This window comes from Atheta coriaria, unplaced genomic scaffold, assembly GCF_025399875.1.
Source record: "Atheta coriaria isolate IRGN ID8LTWV9N9 unplaced genomic scaffold, Caltech_Dcor_3.1 hic_scaffold_6_pilon, whole genome shotgun sequence".
Taxonomy (NCBI): domain Eukaryota; kingdom Metazoa; phylum Arthropoda; class Insecta; order Coleoptera; family Staphylinidae; genus Dalotia; species Dalotia coriaria.
The window spans coordinates 7,815,302-7,830,383 of NW_027045448.1; the positions used below are offsets into that span (position 1 = coordinate 7,815,302).

Consider the following 15,082-nt stretch of genomic DNA (forward strand, 5'->3'; position numbering starts at 1 on the left):
CCACGCCGGGCCAACCTCATCGTTGGCAGCGACCTTATTATTCGCTGCATTATTTTACATTCGAAATTTCCAGCTCATTTTTTTTCCGCTAGCAAATCCTTACAAAACAGAAGCAAAGCAGATGAGTAGGATTTTAATCGCTTTCCGCGCCCTCGAGCAGCTACGAACGTAAACAGATCGCATCGCGTGCAGGGCACTCGAGGTGCGTAATTAATTCCTGCGAATTGTTGCTTCTAATTTGTTATTTCCGTCTCGTCGCTGAGAGCGGTAATCCTGCGCGCACTTTACGCCGCCGAAAAGAGGTCCACTTATGGAATTTCTAGCACAACGCATATTGCGCGACGCTCGTTAGGGAGCAAAGTAAAGATTAGGGTTGTCAGAAGTGACAGTCGAGCGTCTTGCAAAATTTCTTCCCCTCATGTATCATACGATGGATGTAATGGGGCCTTTGTTCATGCGTAAGAGCAAGAAGTGGCTGGGATCTATTTACCATCCATAGTTTTGTCACACGCGCAAGACTGCATTTCATTCTACGTTCACATTTATAATCATCCATAAGAAATTGTACAAAGCGTGTGCTGAGAACAACAGTTATAAGATCTTACACGGACACGTGTGCATTCCTACTTATATAAATATCACTATATCAATGTTGTTGTTTTTAAAAACATGAATAAAAGCGCAACATTTATACCTGAAACGAATAGAGTTTGATAAGAGAGCTCAATAGCTCAGGTGCATGTGCTTATACTTGCACGTTAGAGATTCATGGTTCGAATCCCAGTAAAGCAATGGGATGTTTTCTTAAATATCGAAATAAATTCGAGAAATGTGGGTTGCCTATGCAACAGAATTTGAACTCAAATAATAATAAATTGAAATTACAAGTTGTAGAGTACAAGTAATAAAGTTACAGTTCAGAACAGAGAGAAGAAGAAGAGGAGGAATAAAATAGAAGAAGTTGTAAGAAGTAAGAGTTGTAGAGAGCAGAATGAAGAGAAAAGAGTAAGAGTAGGAGACGTAAGAAAGAGCAGGAAAAAGCCAGCCACTCTGAAGCAGGGGTCGCCGGATTTTTAAATTTTTTGGCCCGTGTCGTTAGACAGTCTAACTACTTCGATTGTCCATTGCTCCCGGCCCATCCTACAGCTACGATGTCTCTGCGCTTCATCCCCGAAATACTCAGGCATATCAACAATTTTTATGGTGGGGGATCATCCCCAGAGAAGGGGAACTCCTTATAAGGACAATTCTTATAAGGTCCTCTTCAAAATGTCTAAGTTTTAAGTCGTCTCAAGAGAGGTGACACTTAAAAATATTCTTACAAGTTCTGACCTGTACCTGAAATGAGAGAAGGAGTACACAAATCATACAGGTTACCTTAACAATTTTATAGAGGGATCATCCCCTGAGAGAGGGAACTCTTCCTGAAATGGTACAAGACGTACATACAAATCAAACAAGTCAATATATCTTACTGTTTCTTTATTAACAATAGAATACAAGTTTAGACTTTACAAGTCAACAGAATACATGTCGCCATATTGAAACAGGACTTACGACCTGCTAAGCCGCACACATACAAGCCAGTACATGTATAGTTCGTTTTATTTAAACACATGATGTATTTGAAATGCAGTACAATAAAAATTTATAATACAATACATCGCCATTTTTAATATTTTCGCTGGATGTATAAAGTAGCTAACATAGTGAGCGTTAGAAAATGAGAACAATTACGTATAAAAAACGACAATTCAATGTTGAAGCAGTACAACACTCAAAAACCATACATTTTATCTGATATCCCAGGAAAATTTAGGAAACTATTATACTGAGTGTTACAAATCACAGGCCAAAATACGGAAACACTCCAAAATCATTCACGTCGCCCATTTTTCATGGGAAAACGTAGGAAACAAATATACAGGGTGTCACACAAAGAAAATCACAGGCTAAAATAAGAAAACACTTGAATACAATAAATGTAGCCCATTTTTCCATAGGAAAACTGAGAAAATTAATATACAGGGTGTCACAAAAAGGAAATCACAGGCTAAAATAAGAAAACACTCGAATACCATAAATGTCGCCTATTTTTTCATAGGAAAATTGAAGAAACCAATATACAGGGTGTCACAAAAAGAAAATCACAAGATGAATTACAAAAATAGCACATACAAAGAAAATCCAAAGTAAAAGTAAAAGAATACTAGTAGTTTTACCATTTTTACTATAGAATACGAAAAACTAATCTACACGGTCTCACAAAATGGAAATCTCAAAATTCCACAAGAAAAACTCACAAAAACTTCAACTTCAAGCATTTTCACGTGATTTTAAGTGAAACTAATAGACCGGGTGTGCCAAAGGCAGATAACTACATATAAAAAGTAAATATAAAGGACAACGGAATATCTAATAGCAAAAGAGAAGCAATACTACGCTAGTTGCAAAGAGTACAGGTAAAAGTTAAAAAATGCATGATCCTTTATTTAACATCATGTAAATTATGTAGCACGAAAATTCTACGCATGCAAAATAGACAGGAAAACACTGGTTGCAACTAACTGCCATCGATAGATGAATATTTATAACTCGATGAATTAAAATTTGAATAAGAGTAGCAAATCGCGAGAAACGCGTGTACAGTGATAAAGTGTAAAGTGATAATAAATGAAATGATAATTAAAAACTCACTCTAGATGTACGAACTATAGCTGAACGATGATTCTACCACGCAAACAACTTCCGTCGGAAAGAGGAAATGCGTTAAATTCGGTGTTAAGCAGACAAACTGTTTAAAGTATTTAAAAAAGTTTACTTAACTACATTATACCCACGCTCACAATCGCCTACTGCACACGAAAGTAGTTGCAACCATTTCAAGCAGGCTGAAAATTAAATCCAATTGTGATTCTTAGCAATCTGTAGTTATCCGACGGCCGACGACATCACACTTGCACACTACCAGGGCAATACTTAATTCCCACTTTTAATCAATTACATGCACAATTATTCGCACAACACATTCTACGTCGTACTAAATGCCGTCGCTAAGAGCCGTGAAGATCGTAAGCGACTGGAACCACACCACGCTGCAAGATCCGGGGTTCACTTATAGCAATCGCATGGACTCTGCAAGGACACCACGCTCGTTGAACCCGATAAATAGTTCCAAAACATGCATTTAAACATATAACATACAATACATCAATGTATTACAATGTTTAGAGTGTTAATTACGGATAACTTAATCAAAGAATGCACGCGAAAACTCGATTTCTTGAAGAGCTATGGAATACCGTGTAACCGAATTCAATCCGCCGCAAACGTGCACGGTCGCGAACGAGTGCGGATCAACTGACGCCAACAGATAAGAACGGACCGGTTGAGTCGCTTGTAGCGGCTGAGTAAAGTGAATCGCAGCGCCGACGCACTGCCATCCATGTTGCGCTCTTGAAACAGATTTCAAAATTTGAAAGAGTTAGTTTTAAAAGGATTTCTTACACGTCACAAAATGTAATGAAATGATTTTAACCCAGGATCATCGATACTACACAATACAATACACAACATTAGGAAAATGAACATAAAAAATAATGATGGTTGGACCTGACAACAGATTTCCGGATCTCACTTATACACAGTGATAGTCCCGTGATCCTTTAAAGTATGGCCCGGTGTCGGGAGAAGACGGCTCCAGCATCATGTAGTGGACGAATCTGAAAAGAATTAAATTTATTAGTACCGGATCAGAATAACATTATAAAAACGTTTTTATATTTCTTTGTGCAGTTTCAGTACCAATATAATAGTTAATATATAAACGAATCTAGTACCATAGTGAAATTTTCCAATAAATTTTTCTCATACATTTTGCAGTTTATTTTTTTCGATTCTGAGGTTAGCAGACGAAGACATAGATTACGCCAGCGGATTACCACCGCTTCACGCCGAGCTGCTTGAGATGTTTCCTATTCTATTTTCTATTCTCATGAAAAAGCACATTTTCCTTTCCCTGCGCTACTACAAACTTCAACTCCAACCAGAGCCCCAGCGCTTTGCTAGTGCGCTAAAATAATATTTTTTAAAAGAATGACATAGGCGCTCGTCGAAAAAATGAAGAAGAAGGCGGATGACACACGGTGGCAACGCCGTCGACGACGAAACATATGCACATGATACATCTATTCACCAAGCGTGTATTTTTTTCCACTGCCGGTACTGCCGAGCGTACGTGTGCCATTTTACAACGGTGAAAAGCCGTGGGCTTTAAGCAGTAAGCGGCGCGAAAAAGACGCATAAATACAGCGAGGTTTATGTAGGCAACGCACCGAATATGTTCACTTACACCCGCGTGTGCACGTACCGCACATTGAACGCACGGTCTCACAAAACGGCGCAGCTACTGTAAAATGCTCGCTAACTTTATGCGAGCGATGCAGCGAACGTGCGCGTTCTCCGAGTTTAATATTTTCGCATTTTCGGCGTTAAACTTCGCTGAACATTGAATATCGATGTGCAATGCGCACCGTCGATGATGCTGCTAGAGACAGATCACAATGTGCATCGATATTGCTCGCGAATATATTCTGCTAAATCAACAGAAAATATCGCGAATACTTGCAGGAGTGCATAGTGTTAAAAACTAACGATGCGTGGATTTCGCGTGAGGCAGGAATAATATTTTTGCATCACGTTATCGCTGTAGATTATGCCATCTTTTAAAAAATGCCTTAAATTTTTATCACCGCTGTTTATTTTGTTTTTCAATTCGCCTCGCTTTTTATCACGTTCATTATTTTTATAACTTCATAAATATGACGTACCAAGCAATTTGATTCGTTTTAGTCGTGTGTTCGATTTATAGTTCTTTGTTTTCTTTCTCTACGCGTCTGTATTTTTAGCTACGCATCATTCACGTTCACCGCTTCCGTTTCGACTTCAAATCTCCCAGTTTCCGCTGCGTCCTCCTACCGCTGCAACATGAAATGTGTCCGTAAACATAAATATATTTTCATAATTTTCGCATAAAAATAAAAATACCGCCGCCACCGGAATGCAAACATTTCGGTCCGTCCGAAACGTAAAAATTCCTTGGGCAAACAAGTCGCTCGCAAAACAAAACGCACTAAAAAGTCGCCAAAAGCGCGCGGCTCGGTGAAAGCTGGGGCGAAAGTCTAATAAATTTCCTATCGTTAACAACTTCCTATTGACGGGGACGCATCAGCGTTTCGAAGCAGCGCGCTGTTGTTCGTGCGATGGCAAATACTTGGATTTTTCCCTCCCCGGCTGCCATTCTCGCCTAAATTGCTCCGTCGTCGACGACCGACGCCGGGCGCCCAGCTCCTCAGCACATGAATAAACGGAGAAAGTCGCATAAAAGTTTTTTCGCTATTTTTTTCGCATAGCCTTCTTGGCTTCCTCTGCAGAAGCTAGAATAATATACGTTGTCAATGCGATGTGTGCGGACGTGCATGTGTTGCCTTTGTGAAGGGCTTTGCTGGATGACGGCCGTCATTTTTGCGCTCTTTCTCTATCACGCGGGTGACGTGTTTATCCTGCGGCGCTTTTGTGTCCCAACGCGTATGAAAGAGTGTGGAAGAGTTACAACCACAACAAGGAGTAGCATATTGCACGCTCATACGACCATCCCGACAAGCGCGAGCCGAGCATAAACAAAAATTAAAACTTGACTTTATTTCTACACTGAATTTAGCCCTGGGTCTTGAAATATTTAGGTCGATTTTTCCTGTATACAAATTGAAATACGACCAAAGAAGAAAACATATTTTCCCAAAACCTATTATACATGAATGGCGCATGTCAAACCACAGCTTTGCATTTTTCCACTCTCGTATTTATCGTCGTAACAGATTTCTTATAGGTTGTAAGACGTTGTCGTGTACGACCCAGCCGCTTCAGGAGGAGCACTCCTTTCAGCTCTTTGACGCATCGTAATTTTTACGATTATTCGCCATTCGCACGGCCGTAAAAATTCGTTTTTATATTTGCCGGAGGATCTTCCGCCATAAAACTACGCACCGGCGTGCGAATCTCGGCCAGGTCCTTTTCAGCCGCGTGCGGTCGGGCGCATTGTCCACGGCCAGCGCGACGTATTTTTTTTATAAATTGCAAAAAGTCCTATAAATACCAGCCATCTCAGAGCCTCTCAAATATATTTGTAGCTCAGGTTTACGACGGGATGATGACGCTTAAGTAGCCATCATGATTTTAGTACTTTATTTATTTGAAAAAGAAAGAGGTCCCCACTGTAGGCATCACGTAATGATTGTAAATTTTGGCAAAGCCGTCGATAAATCAGCTTACTCGCAAATGTAACGTTTGATGTCATTTGCTCACTGATGAGTTAATTTTACATTGCAGAGTGTTTGGTTTCTTCGCTTAATATATTGTGAAAATAAACGAGTCCACAATTTGTGCTAATAAATTGTTTATATAACATAAATAAATAGCAATGTTTCTATTTAAACAATGAAATAATTGAATTGGGTAACTGTTGCGTTACGAACTGCTCGAAAATAACGCGTAATACAATCATAAATCGGAGTAATTTGAGTATTAAATTTCGATAATGGCTCTATTTGTATAGAGATTTTTATTATACTCATTTGTTTGAATTTATTTCATTTACGGTTTGCGTAAAATTATTTCGACTCGTGCATTTAATGATTAAATTTACATTAGGTTCAATTTGTGCGCCGCAAATATCATTGAAATTTAATTATTGGAGCAAAAACAAATTAAATAGATGCATTAATCACAGATAAAAAATATATCAATTTTAAATCCGTGCTTTTATTATTTTTAAATCACAGCAAATGAAATGAAATTATTCACGTTTCGTAAATAACATTAAAGCGTGGTTATGTAAATTCGATCGCACATTGTCAACGCTACTTCACTGGCATTAATATCTAAATCTCAAGATATCAAACTTATTGTGAAGTAAAAAATTATGCGAGCGCGCATAATACAGCAGGGCTATCTGCACAGCGCAGTTTTTTTCTGTACCGCGAGCAATTTTTTCACCACAAAAAAGTACAAAGCCGCAAGAACGAACATTCGAGTAGATAGAGAGCTATTGTATAATGCTTCTTAGAAGGCACTTGAATAGCCATAAAATATCTATAGTCGTGCACGCGGGGCCGGGAAAGACGAGGGGAGCGAAGATGTTGCGAGAGGCGGCGATATAAAGGCTCTTGTTATATTCATCGGTCGGCAGTTTAAGAAAAAAGGGGGTGGAAGCACGCCGAGAGCCGTAACATCCTAAAACGTCGCCAACTCCATGTCGCCGCCAACAATGAAAGTGTGGGCAGAGAGGGAGCGACCTAGGGCCGAGCGCGATAACCCGCATCTACTCAATATTCATGGACCGTACTTAATGATATTCTAATTACTCGGACGAATTAATGCGGCGCGCCGGCCGGTTGGAAGACATTCTGGTCTCATATTTCAGGCGATCGCCTAACCACCGACTTAGGCTATGTTTAGATGGGATCGAAAACATCTTCAGTTGTAGTTTCAGTTTACATTTTCGCAGCCTAGCGGAATAAAATGTAAAAATCTTTTTGCCAAGCGTTTATGACATCCGTTTGCTTCATGCGCGCGCCCGTGGACGATTTATGAGGCGATTTCTTGCGCGGCGCGGCTGTAAAACTGTATAACTAGCTGGTTTAGAGCTTTAAAGCCGACGTCGCTGGCTTTGTCCTACGTTTATCGGCGTTCTTTGCGCTTCGATTCGGAGCATTCAGCACATAAACCTGTCAAACGCCACGGAGCATGCTTCAAATTTACACCCCGCTGCGATTAAGTATTGTGCAATAGTTTCCTCAACTCAAAAGTCCTAACTTAAAGGTTCTTAATTTTACCCTTCTTGAGTTTTAATCTGTGGCATTTTGCTTTGCCTGGTATCCTTCCCACGGTATGATTATAATAATTGCGATTCTTTGCCGTGGCGCTGTGGAAAAATAGGAAAATCATAGCAAAAGATAGAGGCGCGACATCAAACGGTAATTGCGAGAAGCAGATGACAGAAGTCGGCGGTGGCGGCGGTACCGCAACGAGCGCGACGAGAACAATCGGCGTTCGCTTTTCGCTCCTCCGATTACCGGATGCGTGGGCCTTGATTATTCTAGGCTCGTAATTGCGGGCCGGAATCGCGAAGCACAATGTCCTTTCTTTTCCATTGTGCAAACTTCAATGTCAGTCGCGATGCATGCAACTAGCGATTCGTCTAGCGCGTTGACATCGCTCGCCAGACCACCCGCCCGCGCGTTTTCCGATTTTCTCTGTGCGTCCACGATTGCAATGTCGTCTTCCGCTTTGAGCGCAGCATTACGTTGGTCTAATATGTCGTCTATTTTATGCTTTATGCCCCTACAAAGAACAAGATATCCTGTTTCCGACATTTTCAGCATAAAAAAAATTGATAATTTGTTAAAAGCTCCCAAAATCATCACCAAAACTTCAGGCAACTTTCGGCAGGTCTGAAAGGACAAGAGGCAAACAGGTAATAAATATCCAATTAGTGCTGCTCCTGACAGGACCTAATTAAATTTAGCAATACTTTTTGTTTGCTCCCAGAGGCTTTCCATGCGTAAAATATATAATATTGCTAAAAATAGATTTGGTGGGGCGGCATCGAAAAAAATCACGCCTACATTTCCTGAAAAAAATGAGAGACAGTTTTCTGTTCTGCGCAGAGCAGCCGCATCGCTACTTTTTAATTAATATAACGCGACACACGCACGCTTGTCTTCCGATGTCCATCAGCATCACTTGCTGAGTGCGCGCTCTTCGTCCCGTTCATCGCATAAATTAATTTCGAATTTAATAAATTCGCGTTTATTAAAAAGTTTCCTTTCGTGTAGCGGCCGCGTTCAAAGTTCCAACGGCATTGAATCGCATTAAACTTTTCCTGGACGTCGATACATTACGCGGAAAATGCCCACCGAGGAAAACACGAAAAAGTTATTAAAAATCTTGTCGGATAGCACCCAAAGGATTTACAACGCAGAACAAACGATAAACATCAAACTTACGTACCTCAGATAATAATTTTATTTTCTGCGAAATTTAATTGAGTTTGCAGAGCTCTATATTATTTCTAGATAGTCAAGAGATCTACTCGAGTGGTATGCAACTCGTTGAGTATGCGTGCGTATTATTACGTAAACACACTTGACCTGGTGTGCGAAGTGTGTTGCATAAATATTAGCTCGCGTTTTAGTCGTGTTGGGGTTAGGATGTATTAATATTAAGCCGAAATTCACACAATCCCTTTAGAGTTGCCAAGTATTAATCACTGCAATGCATGTGAAAATAGTTTTACTACTTTCTACGGGATTATAAGTCCTTGGCATCTAAGTAATGTCGAATCTCTCGAAGTGTGCGCAATAAGTAAAAGTATAAACGTCAAGATTCGGCAATAAACTGTTAAACATTAAAATTCGTCGTCGTATTTACGAGTGGCGCACGCGTGCCACATGCGCCGCAGCTCTTTCGCGAGAGTTTTCCCGAGTCGCGAGTCTCAATAAAAGCCGCCGAGCTGAAACTTAACTTCGGCGCGCGCTCGAGTACATCGTGAATATATGCATGCACACCGGGCATATAAACTTGCTCGCGCCACTTGCGCAAATAGAAAATGTATGCACCAAAATACTCCACGGCCACTCGGCGAGGAGGCAAGAAGTAACACGTCGCATCCGTAGTTTATGTTAATGGCGCCGTCCGGAATCATACGTGATTCGGATTGCCGCCTCGACTGCAGCAAGTAATAAGAAATAACGCGGGCGAAATGTAAATGTAAGCGTTCGGATTCGTTTCGCCGATGTTTTGTCGTGCTTTTCGAGGATTTGCTCAAGCGGCGCGCGTTTAAATAATGACAGACATAAAGTCGCGTCACTTGCAGATATACATTAAAACACATATCAAATTATTTCGTAGGGAAAACATTGAAAAAGTTTGACTTACATTGTGTTACTCCTGCTGTGTTCACAACCCTCTTCTTGTGTTATACGTGGTGTGTTTGTTTGTTTATTTATTTGATTTCGCCGAGTGTTTGTTTCGAGATGTACGATGATATTGGGAATTGTTATCCAGGAAACTTGTTTGCTCTCGCCCTTTGATACTCTTCATCATTCGAATCAATAAACCCTTATCGACGGGCGCCGTTTAGCATCGTTTTGTCATTCACCGAAAACTGTGTCACAGCATTATTGATTTCTCTTGTAAAAAGTTTAAAATAAATGATTTCCTTTCGAAAAACACATATTCAATATTTGTAATGGCCGAACTCACTTAAAACTTTGATCGCCAGCCGGTCGCGGCTATATTCATTCATCGTGCTCCACGATTGTTGATCGTTTCTCATCGTTGGGACCGCTTTTTGGGAAATGTTCGTTTCAACTTTGGGCATGCGGCCCTTTTCGAAGAAATGATGTCCTTTTAACGACACGCACCAACTTTGCCCGTTCGCCCGTGACGCTACGTGCGTAAAAAACTTTTATATTAACCTTTTGGTCGACTTGTGAAAATATTTACACAAATTCCTCCGACTTTATAATATCACCAGTATGACTCCGTGTCGGCTTGAAATTTATGAAACGCCAGACAAGATGAAACACACGTTTTATTTAATTATAACGCGAAAGTACGAAGCAATAAATGCGCAAAGTGGCAAATATATTTTTGTCGCCTTGTTTCCTCGCGCGTTCCAGCCCGAGAGTGTTTTCATGTACAACGCTTTAGTTGTTGCTGCAATCTGACGATAGCTTCCTTTAATTACGCGCACTTTAAGAACGGGAAATTTTTATGTGCGTCGTAAAGTTGTCGTCGCAACACGCGTGTGCGTTACGCAACGGCGCAACATGTTTACGTTATATCTACAATAATCTTGCTTTGTTGCCGTCGCCAAACTCGACTTTAAGTTGTTTCGCACTGTTATCGTTGTGCGTTTTTTTTTGTTTTACGGCCGATAAATAAATAGCCAAGTGGGAGCTGACGATAATTAACGTTGTGCCCTCTAAGATGGTAAAACGTTTTTAATAACGTTGTCGTTTAGTACTTCACTTATCGTGTGAAGCAATCATGCTGTTACTAATCAGAAAATAAAATATGCGAATTAAAAAAAATATGTGAATGTGTAAAGACTAATATAAATGTTCTTTGTTTCAGGTTGGTGTTGGCATCGCGCGTCCATCATATTTTATTAAATCGTGCAAGCGAAAAAAATCTACGCGTGGAATCACGGAAAAGCACTCATCTTTAATAGCACCGAAGGAAGTTGCGGTGTGTAGGTGGTAAAGGCGCCGTGCATTGCTAAAGTCGTGCGTTCGCCCGCGCGCAGTTGTAACTCAAGAATCATTAAAAATGCATATTATGCCTATTTCCGTGAAATTCAAATCCTAGATGTTTCGCTTGCTCGAAGTGCTCGTCGCGCTCGCCGGCTGGTGTTGTCTGCTCCGAGCAGGTACTTTTCTCTTCCTAAAACGCGCAACCCGAATGTATTTGCTCCTCGTATACGGGATTAAGATTTGCATACGTAAAGCCTGGCGCGTCCTCGTTCTCCTTCCGTCGTTTCAGACTCTCTATACCATCCCCGACCACCATTGGTTTGTGAGTGAACGCGGAAAATTTGAAAGAAAAACGAGTATCTACATTAAAAAGAATCAACATCAGTTTATTTCGAAGCGACACCGTTTTCAAATAAATATTTGCGTTGGAAAACAATGAAATGTGTAATGTAAACTGTCCAATGTCCAAGTTAATTACGTGTTGTAAAAAGCGCATAAAAATGGTTGTCTAAACAGGGATTGTTCTAGTGTTTACCGCGCCGAGTATATTGGGTAGTCTACCTGCCGCCCTCCCAAGAGACGTAACTTTAGGTTATAATTTCATTTGCTTAATGAAGCCGCGCGCACACCGGCAAATGCATTATTATATGCAAATGGAGTGCGCTAAGCCGAATAATTCCACCGCAGCACAGCTTAAACAAACGGCATGCATAAAACACGCGGACGTGTGCATTGCGCGGCGCGGGTTGCATAAACACGAATCCGCCGACGTGTTAATACACTAAAATATAACTTCTGTCCTAACTACCCACCGCCATTGTACATGTACAGCTTTCTCGTTGATTAGCGTGTGCACTGTCACCTGTGGAAATGGAAAACGTAAAAATCACCATCAGCAGTGCGCCAACATAGTAATTTAGTCAAAAATACCTTTGTGTACAGAACACAAAACGCTAAAATTTAAGAAACACCTGTTGACATGTTGTTTTTTCATCGTTGGCGGTACCGAACACGAACGTTGTTTTACGACCGTCGAGTAATTACGGTTTTGTTTGTTTGTCATTCTCGTGTGCGCCCCGCATGTCAAAATGATTTGTTAGATATTTTATTCCCGTGGTTAACTAGCCCTCTCGTTTTAGTTATTCATGAGAACGCAGTGTGAAAGACATACTTTGACCACCTTCCTGATTGGAGGAAAAGTCGTCGGATACGCATAATAACATTCTCGTGTAATTAAAACTCGCTAGCATTAATTGCGCATTGATTTCGCATAATTTCGGAGCGCTAATAAAGGCACCCCCGTCGAGTGCGTGTTCCCGCTAGGTAATAATAACAACGGCTGGCTGCGCTTGTCTAAAAGGCCGAGCAATGATACTAAAGATCGCCGTTACCGATACGTGAAACGTTACCAATGTTATGCGAACGTTACGATTATCGTCGTAGCCTTCGAAGGCTCAAATCTCGACCTCACTGAGTCCACACACCGTTTCTTCCAGTGAAACAATCCCAATCCGAATCCCCGCCGAGTGGAGTTATCCGCCGTCGAAGGCACGGAGTGCTATCGATAATGATACGCAATATCCACCGCCGTCCCGGCTAACAACGGCGCACGAAGGCGTGTTGTTATCGACGCTCGAAGCATTTGCCGAATCAATTACACGTCCGCACGCACAAAAGACATCAAGTTAAGTTAACTCGCAAACGTGCTGCTTACACCAATGCCTGGACGAGGCTCGAAAGTGCAAAAGTTGAAAAATGCGCTTTTAATTTGCGCACATTATCAGGCTTTCAACTAGCGACGGCGCAACCCCTTAATTTCGTTAAATAACTGCACAATCTTGTGCATTAGCTACCGGCAACCGGCATCAATCGATGCATTAAATCCTTCTCCAACCCCACCGGTTCTCACATTTTTCTTATTATTTTATCCAAGCGCTAGTGGCGCGGATTACCATATAAAGTGGACATAAAACGAGCGCAACATAAAGACGTCATATTAACTACCATCGCCTTCTTCCTCATCCGCGGAGATTCTTAGGTCGTTAATTTTCTTTCGAAATTCTACTCAATCTACTCGCCTTCGAAAGAAGCGAACTCGACGTCGTCTCCTCGCACATCACGCGGTTTACGCGGCAAAATTACCCATTAAGTTCGTCGCTGGCGCAGTTATTATGTCTTTAAATCTGTGTACCAGTGTACCTACTCAGTAACCCCGTAATATTCTCACACACAGAGTTAAACAAGAGATGCAAAAAAATGAGAAGATTTTCAAAACGCTTCTACAAACACGTAGAGCGTATAAACTGCGGGCGTTTTTAAATGTCGGCGATATTATTTTAAATTTCGCAAAATTGTCGAAATTGTGGCGAGCGATCGTAAAAGTTTGCCCGCGGGCACACTCTGGGGCGCGTGTGCTGCACCCGCCGCCACCGTCGCCGCCACACGAAGGCAAGTAACCGTATAAATATAAATCCGGTACGTGTTCCAATTTAAACGCTGTAGGAATTTATGCAGAACGAGCAAGATTTCAGCTATATTTCACAACATGCACTTGCAACAATGACAGATACTTTTTTTAAGCTATATTTTATTACAATTAAATAACGCGCATGTACGGTTGCGATAAAAATCGACGCGATAAGCGGCAATTATATGTCAGCATTAATACACTTCAGAGTTCATAAGAATGAACATTAAATCTTGATTTGAAGTTTGATTATAGAGCTTAATGTAAGTTTAATGTCGGCTGCACTTTGAGCGTAATAAACGTTAGTTAATTAATTGTCATTTACGAGGACACGGGGAACAAAACCGTATCGAGATCTAATAGCAAGCCTTCTTGCCCCCAGCCCTGGGGTGGTCGCATTCGAGTGTCATGTACTACGATTGGGGTGCGCTAATCGATGTGAGCGCGCGTAATAAATCGAAAGTGCCTCACTAAGTGCCGATATAAACAAGGTGAAGTGGCTTGTCAGATACAACGATTCTCGATTACGACTCAAGATACAACAAGATAGGATGCGGATGGACGATGGCCGATGATCTGCCGTTGGAGAGTCCGGACAAATTGGTAGATGGGGGTGAAGACGTCTCGGACCAAACTTCCAGACGATTGTGCTTTGCACTCGTTTATGTTTTTCGTTTTTCCGTACTGTCGACCGCCTGCTGCCCTTTTTTCCACGAATGTCTCGCGGCCCCTAGTTGCCCATCGTTTAGTAACACGTCCAAGATGGTTTTGCACTCGGCTGTTTGTCGGAGAGGCGTCCGTTCACTTAGCCAGAGCTAGGAGCCTGCACACGCCTTGATCCCGTCCACTCCCACGTCCAGACGTGCTTCGAGCACATTTCGGAGTTTCCGCGTCGAGAGTCCCTTAGGACTGGGCTATGACCGGCGTGTGCACTGTTCAATTCCGTTCGACGATTTAGTGTGGAGCGAGACACATTCTCGTTTAACAATTTCGTTTTCGTTTAAAAATTTACCGCCGCACTTAGAAACGTTTGGACAAACGTACCTCCGGGGCGCATACTCCACCAGCCGCAGTTGGTATTGAGTTGTCTGCTGATTTGTACTTCAACTAACACAACAAGAAAAAAGAGACCGCAGAGTAAATCTACTTGGTTTTACAGATGTTACCTTGAAAACATCGTAGAGTTACTTTGGAATACTTTTCGTAACTGTAACATGCTACATTAACAATAGCAAGACAGCTTTCACCTAGAATATAAACTAGTAACCAAAGACGCGTCCGACGCGTCCATCCGGCC

General features: G+C 41.5%; 1 protein-coding gene and 1 long non-coding RNA gene across 7 annotated transcripts in view; one reads left to right on the forward strand and one right to left on the reverse strand.

The window, feature by feature from the left end:
• LOC135795046 (limbic system-associated membrane protein-like) overlaps positions 1–15,082 on the forward strand; it is a 159,924-nt gene that overhangs the window by 65,051 nt on the left and 79,791 nt on the right. The window contains exon 1 of one of the 5 annotated variants that reach the window (XM_065306601.1): positions 11,295–11,313. The exons of the other annotated variants lie outside the window; for them this stretch is intronic. The gene's annotated coding sequence lies outside the window, so the exon portion shown is untranslated. Of the gene's footprint in view, positions 1–11,294; positions 11,314–15,082 lie in introns of those variants that run through there. 5 annotated transcript variants of the gene reach the window in all.
• Positions 1,466–15,082, reverse strand: part of LOC135795049 (uncharacterized) — a 96,866-nt gene continuing 83,249 nt past the window's right edge. For both annotated transcript variants that reach the window (XR_010549016.1, XR_010549015.1), the window contains one exon: positions 1,466–3,722. This is a non-coding gene — a long non-coding RNA (uncharacterized lncRNA). The remainder of the gene's footprint in view (positions 3,723–15,082) is intronic.